At 38.7% G+C, this 17,316-nt stretch overlaps 1 protein-coding gene across 1 annotated transcript in view; it reads left to right on the forward strand.

The window, feature by feature from the left end:
- Positions 1–17,316, forward strand: part of rgs3a (regulator of G protein signaling 3a) — a 92,484-nt gene that overhangs the window by 59,274 nt on the left and 15,894 nt on the right.

A 17,316-nucleotide genomic window follows, 5' to 3' on the forward strand; every position in this document is an offset into this window, starting at 1 on the left:
CTGAAGTCAAACGTAAGCAATTTTCTGAATCTGACCATGCTTCCACTACACCACATGATTACCTTGTAGAAAATGTACATGCATTTTTACACATTCTTCTATACACTAACATAATGAACAACATATTTCAAAGCAGTCAACTCTCAACTTGCTGACTTTCACACAAACTGCCCTTTTGTGTAAAACGCTAAATACTCACGTCTTTGCAATAAAGCACCAGTACATTGACATTTACATACAGAGAGCACAGTCATTTAATATACAAAATGCCAATCAGTAATGAATAAAAATAGAATTATATATTGTTTTAGATGCACACTTTTGTCATTATTTAGAATATATTAGCATCTGTAGCCATGGGAAAAAAATGACATTATCGTGATCATATGTATAGCAGTGTGTTACCCAAATTTGATTTTTCATATAGTATCCACTATATCTACTAGTATTTAAAAACTGTGTGCCATCTGAAACTATAAGAGAAGACTTTTTTAAAGTGAATGGTATCGTTTCAGGAAATATGTGTCAGCAGTTCTGAGAAGCAGTATTGAAATTATAAATAAAAGTTGCAGGTAAAAGAGAACACTAAAATAGGGAATTTAATATGTCCTATTACTATTACACTGAAAAGGTTTTGTGCATTGAGTGTACCATTGGTTTTAGAGCAGGTAGCAGTTGTCCTATTTGTCCAACAGAGGGAAGCAGTGCGTCACATCATGTTAGCCCCTCGGCTTCAAGTGTGCGTCATGTCTTTTCTCACTTCACTTTGGCCAAAATGAAGTAATGAAAATAATTGAGTAATTCTCAGTGGGACTTGTTAACCATGAAGTAATATGTTTTATAATTTGTTTAGAATTATTACACTCTTACTGGAATGCAGAGAGGTCATCATCTGCCAATGATTTCTCCCAGCAACACTATTTATAGTAGTTTGAACACCTGCACACCGATTTCATCAGTATCCATTTGGTAATGACTGTTTCTCAAGAAAAGGACTACAGGCAAATGGAAAGTAAATGAAAGAAAGAAAGAAGAAGGCATTGAGATCAGAGGTCCGTAGACATCCTACAGACATAATGATAGAAAAATGACAGGGGTGATAAAGTGCTTACTTTATCATTGTAGAATATCAGAGGCACAGCTCCTTTTTATCCTCCTCTGCCTTCCCCATGTCTGTCAGCACGCTCAGCAGCCTTAAATGGCAGTGTGTGTGAGCTGTGCAGAGGAGGAATGCAGCAGACAGGACTGGAGCCTATTGGTCTTGGCAGATTCAAGGGTAATTTTACTACCTATTGGCGTCATGGACACTGTTCCTTTGAGGCTTGTGTTTCCATTATTTAAAATGTATCTGTCATCTCCCCCTCATTCATAAATCTTGTGACATCTGTAGGTGCAGAAGTGTGTGTTTGTGCATGTATGTGTGTGCAACCTCTGTCCAACTTTATCGGATCTTTTAAGACTGATGACACTAATTCATGAACCTGCATGAATATACTGTCTTTATTTCATGACACAAGCAAAGTTTGCAGAGCTTGCTGGCGCTCCTTTTCAACCCTGTTCAGTGATTGACTGGGCAGAAATCTGGTTATAATCAGTTCTTACATATTGGGAGTACACAAGTTGTCTCAGTGATGGGGTGAAACATGACAAGGAACAGTTTTTCTAGGGAGATTGGAAAGTACAGGCTATATTACAGTTAGTTGGAGCATGAAACATTTTCAAATAATTTCTAATTTATTATACTTTGAGGAACATTTTATCCAATCATAGTTGAAATATTATTTAACAAATGCAGTGACTGCGTTCTCAGACTTTACTCAAGCTTATTTTCAAGTCCTTTTATTACTACTTTAATGACTTGGGATCCAAGAGACTTTACAGTGACTTTAACACTTTTGTTCAATTACAGCTTTTGGCTGAGGATGACTTGCGCCAGGATTAAAACTGTTCCCGGAGTAGCACCTCTCTGTATGCGTCATGCATATATATATAGTATGTGCATGCGTGTATGCATTAGAGAGAAAGGAGTGCAGCAGGGGAACAGACATACTGTGTGACTGTGCTGTCTCTTTTGTTTCATAAGGTGGACCCCCCCCCCCACCTTCTCTGTCTCTTTCTGCCTGTCACGTCTTTTTTCTCTTGCCAGGCAGTGTTTACTTGGCCTTTAACTAGCACCGGTCCTGTGTTTCTTTCCACTCTGCACCTTTTCCTCTCACTTGATGTCTTTAGTGGCCTATCATTGATGCAAAGAGAACCAGAGACAGACAGAGAACAGGTCAAGAGAAATAATGTCAGTTTGTTTGACTAAGAGATTTTTCTTGACAACCGCTTAAAAGAAAGTGTTATTCCTGCTACTGATGGATAAAGAATAGTGTTCAAACCTACTAAATCAAGCTTGTTTTAATATCACTGTTCAAAAAAAAGTTATAAAATCATTTGTGAACTAGAAATAAACTACGCTTATGTCAAAAACAGGAATAAATACAAAATGTGATGTGTTCTAACAATATGTTTACCACAGAAATACCTTTGAAAACACTATTAAAGATGTGCAGTTTTTGCCATTGCAAGGCACAAATCATTTAGGGACATAAAAAAAGTAAAACATAAAATATTGGGTCAAGTCCTTGTGGTACTCCACATGAATACTGAGTCTTATTGGACTGTTGCAGTCACATGTTTACATAGGAATCTGTAATCTGCTAGTCAGATTTGATAAGACCCACTTACCAATGCAAACAACTGACTCAGTCTGACAAGGACAGCATGACGTACCCATCAAATAGCGAACGCAAAACTGTCACTTGGCCTTACATAATTTGCTGTGATTTGCTATCCTGTTGAGGACAGTTTAAAGTTTGCTGCTACTAGTCTGTTTAAAACTACTTCCAAATGACACTGTAGCCAAACATTGCGTTATACAAAGTATGGGGCTATAGCTTAGGTCAACAAATAATCTTTCACCTCTACCGCACCATAATAGCACAATTAAAATGTTTAGCTGGTTAAACAACTAAAATAGAATGAAATAAAACAGAATAAGAAGTCCAAAAGTAATGAATACTTCCACTTTTCTGTTTCCACTGACAGTTTTAGCCACATTGGCGCCTCAGACACTGAAAAATCCTAATTTCCATCACAGGGTGAAGGGCATGCCGTAAATGGCCACATAAGACTAAACGACTACATGTTCTTTCCAAACAGACCATTGAATTAAACTTTCATCTTGCTGTCCAAACCTCTCAGATCCTACCTGTTGTTCCCAGACATCACACTATCTATCATCTTGTTTCAGTTTGTGAACATGTTGCATCCACACAGATGTTGCTGCAGCAGACACATGTGGATCTAACCCAGCGTTTTTGGCTTATGTAGGCCAAACATTTTGTTTATGAGGTCTGAATGTTTGTTTGAAATTTGGATAAATATCGGGCTGTCTTCCCAGATGTTGGGAGGAAACAATTTTTATGTGTTTACCGATGGTTGTGTAATGGCTTACATTCCTGTGTTGTGTCAAGGATATGCAGGGGATGCATAGTACAAAATGAAAATAGGTTGACGTGTATTCAAACAGGTATGTTAATGGGTGGTGCATGTACGCACACACACACACACTCAAAAACATAAATTTAATGTTGGTGCACTGCTCACACAGTCAGCCAATCTGTTATTTAGGTACAGTAAATTAAATATTGCTGCTTTAATCATAAAAGAAGAGTGAAACAGGGAAAATTGTCAGAACTACAGAAACAACATACTGTGCTCTATACGTTAGGCTAAAGAAGCCAGGCTGAACACTACAGGGTAATCTAATGAAAGGCAAACAGTACACAGGGCCTAACTAATTCACCTTTGTCCTAGGGGCTAAATCCAAAATAGCAAATCGATTCACAAACATGGAAGAATGGGGAAATAGAAGACATACCCTATACAAACAATACATTTTGTTTACGTGTGCAAATTTTTTGTTTCAGCAGACCTGTCTGACTGTTCTTGCAGAAAATGTGCCTCCTAATTGTATGCACTGCAGTTGGAAAGCCAACAATAACAGCAATAGTAAGGTGCAATAATATTTATTAATAACTGTTTTACCCTATAAACATAACTTTTAGAATAGCTTATATTGTATGCATAGGCATGAGTGCTCTTAGAACAACATGTTTTGTTGTTTTGTACCCTCAGAATATAGTGTTTCTTCAGTTTCCCAGAGCTTCACTAGATGTCCACTGCACTGCGATAAGCTGGATAAACAGTGACAGGAACCTAAACATGCTATTTTAGGCCCACGTACAAAAATATTAGTAAACTGCGTGTACTATTAAGTCATCTTCAAGTACTTCAACTACATGTCTACCAGGTTCCCAGCAGTCTTCCAAGACAAAGCTATTAGTGCTGACTTCTCCTCATTCCCCAGGTGCTAATGTGCATGTTCCTTGATGTTTACCTATCTTACCTCAGATGTTTTAGTGTAAGAGAGACACAGCACTTGTTGATATTAAGACTGTGAATTGGATCTCACGTGCATCGGAGCGCATGACCAGAGCTAATAATAGTTTGTTTTTTATCGAATGAACTGCCTAAGAGGTTCATGGAAACCATTTAAAAATACTAGGTATCGATGAGTGCCAGTGTCATCCACTCAAGTGTTGTCCTGTTCGAATGAAACAGGATAGTTTGCTACAGGTCATTTGTCTAGGCCCAAGGTGTACATAAAAATCAGTATGTCTTCTGTGACAGCACTGTGACACACAGTATTGTAGGTAAATATGAGGGTTTTCTTTCTGTTTGGCTGTACAGTAGATGGACTGGAAGGGACAAAAGGTCTCTGGGGTTCAAATCCATGTGGGATGCGGCCAGGCTGGATATGTCCAGTGAAATACTAAATGAGTAACATGTAAATATTTACTGAGCAGACTGAACAAGCTTGCAGAACAGTCAACTCAGTGTCCAGTCACCAAAGTATCTGTTGACAAAAATGTGAATGAACTCAATGTGATGTTTTTCAGTTTATGGTGTTTAACTTCACAGTTCACAACAACAATTCATTGACTTTACTTGCAGGAGTCTGCCCTATGGAAGTCAGTATATCTTACATGAGATTGCTCCAAAAGGAAAAATAAGTTACATAAGACAATGCAGACATTTTTTTTCATTTAGGAAGGATTTTTGTCACTTGTGAAAACAGAGACATCTCCCTTAGTCTGTGGGGGAAGTGCTTGTGTTGTCTAGAAGGTTCCAACCAGATCTTTTCTTTTTATTTGTATCTTAAAAAAAGAGGAATGCATATTATCTCCCTGCATGTATGCACAGTAGAAAAAAAGAAACACACACACACACACACACACACACACACACACACAACCACAATGATCTTCTCACATTCTCTTTTCGTTATTCCACCCAACTCGCCATTCTTGCTATTTACAACTTAAGCTTCAACAGTCCAAACACATTATATGGAATGATGGCTCGTTTTAAATCATGTACACACACAGAGACACACTCAAACACACGTGTCGAGCTTTCCCAGTGATAACAGTGGCAGTTGTGTTTTGTTTGCATCTTGTTTACTAAATGTACACATTTTTCTGGGGCTGGTGTCTTCCAACTGACCGAGACATGTACAAAGTTTATTCTGTCTCCTTAGATAACAAGTCATACTGACAGGAAGGAGAAACATCATTCCAGTTGAGCAACTGTGATAACAAAGAAGAGTCTGTTGGGAAGAGTTATCACTTTCACTCAGTCCTTACAGACTCACTTTACTGGAACCTTTAACTGTGAAATGAAATAACTTCTTATTACATAAATTCTTCACATCTGCTTATTCCATTTCTGTCCCCCCTGCCAAAAGTCAGGATGTAGTTAAATGTGAGAACATGTGTTTTCACTGTAATTCTCAGATTTTCAAAATATATGTGTGTAAATCAGTCTTATAGATGGATGCTAACTATTATGGAATCTTTTGATTGCATTATTTCTGTAGTTTTGTATTGCTATCTTTACATTTTATATTAAAAGTAATTTAAGATAGTAAGGAACAGACACATAGGGAGAGGCATCAGTTAAAAACAAATGAAACATTTTATTGTATGTCTAAATGAAATGTTTAACTTAAGTTTAACCAAAGGTTTTAAAATTCAAAGTGTCCCTATGGGCTGAGAGTCAGAGGTTTTTGCACAACACCTGCAGGGAGTATTTCCAAAAATAAAGTAATACACTTTTGCTATTTTTCGCCTGAAATGAAACCTTTTTATCTCTGTGAACTTAGCAACTCCTTGTGACCTCATGAGAGTTCAAAGCTTCCCACACTAATCCTTTTTTGCTGGGGAAGCTCCCACATGGCCAAAAATACCACAAAAAAAAAAAAACTCAATAGGCTCCACATGGCCTTAAACACTTTCACAAATCCCTACCACAAAGGCTAGCTAATCTCAAGCTAATGAAGCTAGCATTCCTCTTCTCTATTTGTTAGCAATTGTTTGGCTGTTTGTGATTACTGAGGGGGGACGGGTTTAATGAGCTACCTGAATAGTTACTGCTGTGAACTGTGTGTGAAGGAGTGTGGGAACATGCTGTTTCCATCCATTAACTCTGATACTGCTGTAATACAGTGTGAGCCAGGGCCATAATAGCTTCTGTTGAAACAGATTCTAAAAAAAACTTTCATTTGTGGTTGTTTCCCATATCAACAGAGGAGCAAAACAGAACGAGTCAAAAAACAAATGTTACTTGTAATCTATCAACATTGCAATGAATTGCTTCCTTGTGCGATGCACATGCTAACAGTACTGACATTTGATAAAACTGGAGCAGCAAGACAACAGCAGGGATACTGACCCCTATGAGTGATACACATAGAGGAGGACATCACAACATGGGCACCTAACAACTCAGACCAGTCTGCCAAAGCTTGGAAATGGTGAGACACAGCATTGTTTCAATTACCATCATCTGGTCCGACAGCAGATAAAGACGATGACAATAAACATGACTAATATAATAACACAAAGACACATCACATGCAGAATAGTAACCAACTTAGAGGAATATACAGTAGTTACTATCAGCAACCTTTATTTGTTGATGCCTTTCTTTCGTAAGACTTGATGGCTTGATGTCATGGCACTTAGTGACTGGACCTATTTCAGCTGACTCATACTCTCTGCCCACCTCAGTGCCCTGCAGTGTATGCAGTGGGGTTATTAAGTGACAGGACTTTGGATGCTGTCACCGGTACAACAAAACCCTCTCCTGACGTTCACCTAATCCAAGACAGGATCCAGAAGGCCCCCTGGTTTCATAGTTGTGTCTTGTGTGTGTTTGAATGGAGGTGTTTACAGCGCTCGTTGTCATAGCAGTGTTGTGTCTGACTCAGGAATTGGTTACATAAATTTGGTAGATAGTTTTTTGTATATACATATATGCACACACAAATGTGCACGCACACACACACACACACACACACACACACACACACACACACACAGAGTCACACTGCGCAGTCTCTGGATCACAAATGTTTAAAGATACTGATTAAAGTTGACCTGACACTAGATGATAGCTGCTCTATACACCAGTTGTATCACATGAGCAAGAAATCTGATGATGATCTTAGTGGGAAAAAAACGTACAGTTACCACCACAAATGCATTTTGTGAAGGAGACACAGCTAGAGACAGGCAGTGGAAAGTGTTTGAAGCATAATAATGTTCTTTAACATTGTGGTCAGGGTGGAGAGTGGGCACGCCAGTACAGGTCCTGGTTCAATTCCCAACCCACAGCAAGAACACTGAATTTTGATTAGATAATTATCATGACCAAAATCTTTCATTAATCAAACTTCTAATCCTTTATGGAGTAATAAGATTGCCAAAACTGTGGATACACAAAGAGATATTTTGAGTGCAAAGATTTGACTGTGCACTTTCTCTCTTCTTTTGTTGTCTCCCACACCACTAAATAATGTTAGAGAAGTTTCTTAAAAATGTGTTCTCTTCAGCAAAACAAAGTGAAGAAAAACTCACAAAAGGTGAAAATTTGATGAAATTTTCTCAGACGCCTGCAAATATCAGCACCTCACATCAGCAATTGCACCTTTAAATGCTCGTCAACTACCATTTTAGGAAGCCATTAGCACATTGCTCAAAATGTGGGTAAGATACTTTTCGAAAGCTTAAATCTTTTTGTCTGAGTCCCAGTGTGTACTGTCTCCGGTAAAACTTGTACATAAAGTGAGATAACAAGAACGCGATGTACTTTATCTGCATGCCAGCCGCGTGCTCCGCATCAGCACGTAAACCCCGGCCAGGTTTGAATTTTAGACACACGCAACCATCTAGCAGGCACATGCAGAAACAGGACACACACACACACACACACAATCACTCACGCTCCCCAGGAGGTAGGAGTCAGGGTGAACAATGCTGGTGGGATGATGGGGAGCACACATTCTGTCCTCACAGGATGGGAACAGGGTCAAGGGAACAATCAGCCCTGGAGGGAGAGAGAGGGAAATACAAGTTCAAATTGTCAGAATAAGGCCCTGTGCTATGAAATAAAACATCTAACCTCACTGGGTTGAAAACTGAAATTTATAGTAATCACCAAAGGGGACATACTACAATTTGGAGTAGTATGTCTCACATTTAATCATATAGTTCTGTCACACTGGTTTGGCAGAAAGACACTATCCATTTCACCTTCTCACAGTAAAAAAAAAACTGCAGACAACATAACGAACTATTGTCTAGATTATGTAAACATAACTCAAAGGATTTTTGGGACTAAACAACTCACAGAAAATCTGTTTGATATTCTGCGAAACATAGAAGTACACCAGGAGCTCAACTTATTTAACTTATTATTATTCTCTAAACATTTTTGCTGGTTTGCATCTGGAGTTTTTCTTCAGCAGGCCTTGGCAAGCACCATAGCCGTTTCTGATTTATAACCATTGATGTTTCAGTTTTCTTTTTACTTATCAATTTACTTTAAGTGGAATTCTTTTACATAGAAGTGTGTGGCGCAAAATGTACATTTTTAAAGACGTTGAGGCTGATGGTTTTGCATTATTCAGTGAGGCTTGTACCTTTGACTCCAGCGTAAAGTAAAAATCTCAGAGAACAGATGCTTTAATCTCGTCTGTCACATGCCACAAATAGAGGCCAACAGTAAAGTCAGATATTCCATGACTGCTATGTGCTGTTTACTTCCACTGGGAGGTGAAGAGCGACCTTTACAGCGGGTGTGTGACCCGCCTCATTCTCGGCCTGCCGCGGTCGGAATTTCATTCGCAGCATTCCTCCCTTCCCTCCCGAAATGCCATACATCTTACCCCCGGCACACTGCTTTCCTAGAAATTGTTTAGCTTTTTATGGAAACCGGGGCCTTCATTTTGGCTATGGATGCAATTAAAGCCAAAGTGGCACCTGCACCTCTTTAAGTAGATATTACTCTTATCTTTCTCACGGTGCTATTACTCACAGCAGAGCTCAGCCCTGCAGATCTGTAAGCAGGGACTGAACGAGGGTAGAATTAGCGTCTGAGGGATTGGCCTCCAGCCCCACGTTGCAGCATCAAGACAGTGTGACAATGTGATGGACGTCACTCACATACATGGTCAAACGCAGTGCTGCAATCAAACGTGAGGAATGCTCTTAGACATATATATCTATGGGAATGCTTTTGCGGCGACCTTTCTGTACATTAGCATCACTTCACCTTAACGATATATGAATGAAAGGCATGACCACTTGAACAGCAATGCTGTTAGTAACTCATTTAGCAATATAGCATGTAAAAGTTAACACCTGTGTGACTCTGAATAGCAAATAGTGAAATGTGTCATCTCTGAACTTAGCCACTGTAATGTTATTTATTATTATTAATACAGTAAAGTAATGACTGTATCAACACAGGCTCTGCAGCTGTAATAACTACTACATTTGGACACTAATCACCAACCAAGGTCATGCTTAGAGAAGACCATACAAGGTCAGCATGATGACTTGTTATTTGTCTTTACTATTTTGTTAGTGATTAAGCCCATTAGTATGATAGATGGAGATGTTATAAGATGGGTTCTTAGATGTTTTTATGCACCAGGAGTTCATGAACTGATATCCAACAATAATAAGAACAGTCATCTTAATGACTGGTTAATGTAACCGATGTAGGGAACATGTGTCACTAATTTGAGGTGACATCATCTGTGCTAATTGAGTGACTGCAACAGTTAGCAAGCTTTAGTTCAAAATTCTGGCTCTCAAAAATTAACTGTCATTAGTTAATGAAAAATAATTATGTAATTTATGTAGGTAATGTTGCGTAGTAAGATGAAATATTTTCATGCTTGGCCCCATTGTGGCTGCAGCCAATTGGGAATAAATGGCCCACTGGTGCTCCTGATGGTCGGCCTGTGCATAACTGCCAGCTTTGGAAAGAACTGTGATGCCGGAGCCATTAAAATTCCAAGTGGAAAGGTCATCGGCTGGTCAGAAAATGTCAATAACATTTTAATGGATAGCACCAGTTTTCAGGACTGGGTAACACGATGGCGTTTCAGAGCAGCTCACAGAGCTGACGTTGTATCAGCATTGTTCATTAACATCCTGTGACATGGGAAGTACTTATGCAGGAAGCAGCCATCTCCTGTTGATTAAATACAAAACACACATACATACACACACACACACACACACACACACATACTGTACTGTCTCTGTGTGTTAAAATCACACACACTCACACAAACGTGCAGACAATGCACCTTTTGTATCTGCTTTCATTATGTAGCTTTAGTAGATATGAGTCAGTATCCTGTGTGAAGGTCACTGAGTTTATTTTCAGATATTACAGAATTTTGTGGTTCTGACATTGTACTGTAAGTGTGTGTGCATGTGAGAGTGAGTGTTTGTGGCATCTGCCAATTACACAAGCTCACAAATTCTCACACAATCACCCTCCCTCAGCTACAACCGCAAGTTTATTTAATCCCCAAATTTCCTTTCCTTTGTAAAGGAAGTTAGAAAAATATTTCCTGTGACATAAATTGAAACAATGAAGAATAAAACCTCCCAAAATACATGACATTAAAGCAGTTATGTAATTACACATCAAAGAAAATTATAAAGGCACAACTGTATCAGGAAAGTTTTCTCAAGGCTTTAATAAAACACAGGAAGAACTGTGAGATAAACTATCAGAACTGACTAAAAAAATACTCAAAGTATCATCTGTATGAATAAATTTCCTTCTCGTAGCTTCCTGAAAACACATCGGTTTCATATGTGGATTAGGTTGCCTGATAATCATTACAGCTCCCCCCCTGAGTTCAGCATTTCATGCTTTTGTGATCTCTTTCCCATGTTTCTTTGTTTAAACATCAGTTTGTGCCTTTATTCAATCTTTTTTCTCTACATTTTCTTGTATTTTCTGGCTCTTATAAAGGCCCCATTGTTCCTCCAGTGTCCCTTGGAGACAGAGCCCAGTATTCTGTTTTTTGTCTCCTTTTACTTATTTTCTTTCAACTCTCCGGCCAAGATCTACGAGGAAGTGCAGACACTTATCAGAGGCAAGAAATGGCCAAGATTATCATCAAACAAGCAAGCTGTATCCAGTTATTTGTTTGGTTTAACTAATGCATGTCATGCAACAGGAATGCTATTGAGCTTTAATATAGAAACAGAAATATATTTTTGCAAGTATTTTAAAATTAGGCATGTTTTTGCCCAGATTGATGATAGTTTCATGGTAAAATCCCTCACTTCAGGAACCCTGTGTTTACTGACTTTGGGATCATGTTCCCTCAGGGTGTGTTTTTATCAAGGATCTCATTCCTGGGAAGTGAAACTAGGCCTAAATTTGAGAGTTAGTGTTTGTCATGAAGAAAAGGCTCAAATTTAAAAAGTGACTGACAACAGTCATAACCAAATTTATTGAATTATATCTTTCATTTGTCTTGGTAATAATAGTGTGCATTCAACACATTCAGAAGATTGACAGGCTAATCATACACCAGAGGTTTTCAATGCACACCATCTTGAGCTGTTTAGCCAGGACGCCTTTATTACTGGTCTGTTCTTGATTCATCTGTGCTTCTTGTGCAGCACAAATTATTAGATTATTCATTATCAAAATGTCTTGTATGTTTTTTTTATAGTAACAGGATGTTTTGAGTTTTGAGGTGCAGTAAATGCAGTCAATGCAGTCACAATTATTACATCCCAAATTATCACTACTGCAGCTGTATTTTCTTGCTGCTGTTTGGAGCGTAAATTACCTGTAAATTAGTAGAACTTGTTTCTTCAAAGTAGGCAAAGTTTTTGTAAATTGAGCTATGTGTTTTACTTGTCATTTCCCATATGATTGGAGCTCCTGACATATTAGGATAGCTCTGCAGCTCTCCTGAATCCTGGAGTAGATCATGTTCTAGCTGAAGAAAGTTGACAAGATTTTGTGCAGTTAGATCTGATTTTGTTTTCTGAAAAACACCTAAAACTTATTCTCTTTGTTTGTTTAGTTGTTACATAAAACAATCTGCTATGTTGGATGCTGCAGCTTAATAAGTTGTTAACACGTGCCTCACACTCTTTGTGAAAACAGTGTGTGATAATGGATTGTGAGTGTGAGTCACATCTCATCCTGTGCCAAACCAACCTGCTGTTGCCTGCTGCCTGTTCATTGTCACATTATTGCAGATAAAGGAGGAGGTTTATGATGAACAGAGAGATACTATTCTGAGTAAGGATGGAAAAACAGGAAAGAAAGAGAGTTCAGATTTGATTTTATTTCAAATTAAGAAACAGAAAATGAATTTTACATTTTTTTCTAATCAGTGTAGAAATAACAATCTTGGCAACTCCACTACTGATTTAATGATTCAAGAGTCTCTTGACTACATATGAGCGTGCAAGTAGGAATTTTGGCAACACAATACAGTATGATGCGTGTTTTCTGTATGGTAAACAACACATTAAATCCAAATGGAGAATAGTGCAGTCTGGGTTGGTTAGTCACATGGAGACAATTTTGGAACTAATTTCCTCCTCTATTTGTGCACTTTATAGCTTCCACATCCTGATAACCATGTGACTGTAGTGCGCCCTTTTCCTTTCTTTTCTTAGCAGAAACTCACAGTAAATACAAAGAGAACAGCTTAAACCAACAAATGTTGCTCTGTCTTCACACAGCTATTATCCCCACAAAAAGTTTAAGGTTCAAATTACATTTAACCCCATTGATCCCTGGTTATCACCATTTGCATGTTACAAGTCCCAGGCCTGCAGACTCCGTACACATCGCTGCCAGAGAATTCTGTATGACCTCAGTGTAAATACCTAACATTTCACTTGAGCAGTATAACTTATGAACAGTACAATACTGTTTCAGTAATTTTACAGCAATCCTGTAGTTGCTATAAAAACCTGTGTTCATATCGAAGCTCATCAGCATCAGAGCTGCTTTAGTCCCACATCAGGAGCAGGGTCATGATGCCAGGTTGGGTGACGTCATTGCATCAGTCTGAAATGGGTATGACACACACACACACACACACAGACAGAGAGAGAGAGCACAGCCACACAATGTCAGGAAACTGAGGTCTAACAGTTAGCACCAATCTAAGGCTACGCTAAATGGATTGGGAGATTTTCTGCGCCAACATAACACTGTTCAGATGCCAAGTTGTCAATTTGTTTTCAAATAAAAGAAGAAACAGAGGAATGGAAAGGAAGGAAGTAGCCCGAGGGAGGTCTGATGAAGAAAAGCAGCAGGGGTTGAACTGGTGAGAAGTTTAAATACACAAAGCCCAAGATTCATTTCTTCACCTCTGGGGTTTTTAGGCAGTTGGAGGATTTGGAGTCTGGGATGACTGGGTCAAGAATGTTTCTGAGCTGTGTTTAGAATATTGTTCCTACAATGTGTTTGTTAGTGCAAGGTACAACAGAAGAATGCACAGTTTGTTGAGACAAAGAGACAGACATTTTGCTCTTTCCTATTAAGAAGCAGCAGCCCATTGGTAACCTAACCCTCATTTCCTAATACACACACACACACAGACACATGCACACACTATTCTCCCTTGTCTTGGGCTCAACAGACATGTTCCCAGGTCATGTGCATGTGTGTCTGTAAATGTTTTCGTTAACGTTTTAAACTTATTTTGAATTCTCGGAAACGTGTTTGCCCATATGCTTACCTTCACACGTGCATGCATGTATAACTGTTTTGCAACTGAGACACGTGTGCAACACACATGTAGTCAGTCAGTTAAACTTTTATCTGTGTATCTGCACAGCCATGCCACAACCGCTAACAGCGTGCATCCCATGCCTCAGGGGTCTATATCGTCGTGTGGTCTTTGGCAAATTCTGTGTTTTCTTACTGTCCTCAGTGAGGCATGCAAGCAGTCTATACGCATAAGCTTGTGCACACACACGCAAATACACACACAGACACACACACACACACACACATCAGAGTTATTTTTAGAAAAGACTCAGACTTTTTTTCTGCTCCACTGGCCATTGCCAGGCAGTCTGGGTGTGTGTGCATGGTGTGTCTAAGTCTCTTTTGTGTGTGGGGGCCCAGGTGGGGTCTGGCAGCCAGAGGGAGGTGAAAATGAGAAACACAGATACTTGAGAATAAATCTGTAATTCTGCAGTATTAAAATTTTTGTTTATTCTTTTTATATTAAAAGATTTTTTAATTCTTTTTATATTAAAAGATTTTTTTTTAATTCTTTTTATATTTTTTTATTTTACAAGTGTACATAGAGCCTGGAGATATATATAGACTGTATTTCAAAAATAAGCCTAATTTTATTGAATTAGTCATCTAAAAATGCTTCCTTGGTTCTAAGTTTTATATGACTCAAAACTAGCAGCACTATGACAGACACTGACAAACACCAGCTATACAAACAAAGCAGGCTTTGCATGTTATTATTACCTGTAGGTGGCACAAGTGTAAAACTTGCAGAAGCTATTATTTTCCTTGCCTGTAGATGGCACACGTGAACATATTTACATCTGTAGTTGTCAACTTCTGCTGTTGATACTGTTCTTGATGTGGTGCAGAGTAGACAGGAACTGCAGGCCCAGAATTTACTGCAATTGGGTAATATCAACCAATTCTGCCAATATCCATCAGGATAGGCCTAGGTCAGCAACACCACGTTCTTGAAAAAATCCAGATTCTGAAAATATATAGCTCTTAGTATCCAGAATCTGTGACCTATTCGAGGCTGGTGGTCAGTCATAAGCAAGAAGTAATTCAAAACCCATACTCACACCTCTCAGGAAGAATTTAGTCACATTTAGTCAATGTGTTCCTGTAGATTGCATCATTGCCCTCATAAATGGGAATTAAAAGGAAGCTTAATGGCCTATTTTATTCAATATGATGTCATGGTGTTGTAATTTGAAAAAAACTCCTCCCTTTTTACTGACTTCCAACTGACAAAATGCAGAACACGTATGTTGATTTATGGCTCTGCTATCAAGCGTAGACAGCAATTTTGGCACTGTGAATGTGTGTGTGTAACTTTTCTAGCACTTCTGCAGATGTGATCAGTAGTGATGTGTGATGATTAATTTGAACAGTAGGCATAAATTTCTATGAAAAATCCCAGTTGTAATAAGAAATCAGGCACATTTCTGTGTGTGTGTGTGTCCCCACATGGATCACATCCAGCTGGAACATAGCAGTCTAGTGGGAATGAGCATCCAGTCCTTGCATGCAGACAGCTAGTTGAACAAAGGCTGAGCTAACATGCAGACGATCCCCCTCTGATCAGTGGCTACACAATATAATTTGTTCTTCTGATACCACCAAGTAATCCTGTCCCAGGGGTGGGCTACATGAGGACAAATGTCCTCAGAGGGCAAAGTCAGTCGTATTCCAACTGTTTTCTGTGCTTTCAGGGTAAAGCCTGGCTGACAGCTCTGTAGGGACTGGGACTCCACTGTTGTGCTGTTCCCTTTGAGATTAGTGATTAGATTTTGGAGTATTTGATGTCTCTCATGATCCTAAATGACTTAAATCCCTGCTCATGCAACCGAAAATTGGTTTAGGTTTAGTTACATGCACTCCTAAGGAGAATATATATCAAATATTTCCTGCTTGGTCATCACATTCACATTTATTACCAGTGGTCTTGTCTCAAACATTTATTTTGTGTGAATACCCTCAGGCACCAGTGTTTATTACCAATTATCATCATTCTTTGGTTAAAAAATATCACATTTTGTCAATATTACCTAAGTAATTAGCTTAGAAACATACACCAAGTCTCCCTCTATACACATACACATGCACCCCCATACACACTGCATTGTCTGACAGGTCTTTATACCCATCAAACAGCAGCTCTAAATATATTTTGTTCCTGTTCTTAGCTTGTGCTTATTTTTAGACAGCTCCTACATAACATAAACTCATTCACCTTTCACAGTCAACTGTGAATTCAGCGTAGGATACCTACAATGACAATGAGCATTTTGACTCTCACAGACCATATTATCACCCAAACAGGAAGAACTAGTCAGTTTGTCACTAAAGATGCCACAATCAACAGCATCTAAAGCTGCACCGAGATCAAGGAGCGCTAACACACTGTTTTCACCCACATTAGCATTGAACAAGGTGTAATTCACATCCCTGACATGTGTTTCAGTTCTGCTAACAAGAAACTCTAAAACTCTAAAAATATGTTAGGGTTAGGGTTAAACTTTATGAATTAAAAGTTACTTCAAAATCAGCTTATGTTGCTGAGATCAGGAAGACGACTGCCAGGCTGCAACAACAATACAAAAGCACAATGGGAAATTACTTTGGGCAGCTGGTACATGTAGGGCGGCTCAACATAAATGGATGTATAATGCAGGGAATATTTGCTCATGAGGTTCAACGTTATTGTTTAAGCACAGCAATAGACCTACAACCACAATGTACATGCACACATTCTTACTGTATGCAGGCACAATTGGGTACACAAAGGCATTTACACATAAAGACATTAGTATGCATTAATGTAATGCAAGTAGAGAGCATGACGCACCACAACTTTAGAAAACTCACGCACATAAACAAAACACAAGCAATAAAGTGAGAAAACACAAACGGAGACAAAACACAACCAAACACTCAAAGCAATACAAAAAAACACAACCAGATACAGAAAACACAATCAAATACGCTACAGAATCACTGCCAGGTCAACAACAGATATCTAGAATAATATCTGCATCATGTGCACAGAATGTTCTTAAAAACACTTCCGTTAGCTCATTTTCCAGTGGACTTTCTAAATGC

This window comes from Lates calcarifer, linkage group LG9 (genome assembly GCF_001640805.2).
Source record: "Lates calcarifer isolate ASB-BC8 linkage group LG9, TLL_Latcal_v3, whole genome shotgun sequence".
Classification (NCBI taxonomy): Eukaryota; Metazoa; Chordata; class Actinopteri; family Centropomidae; genus Lates; species Lates calcarifer.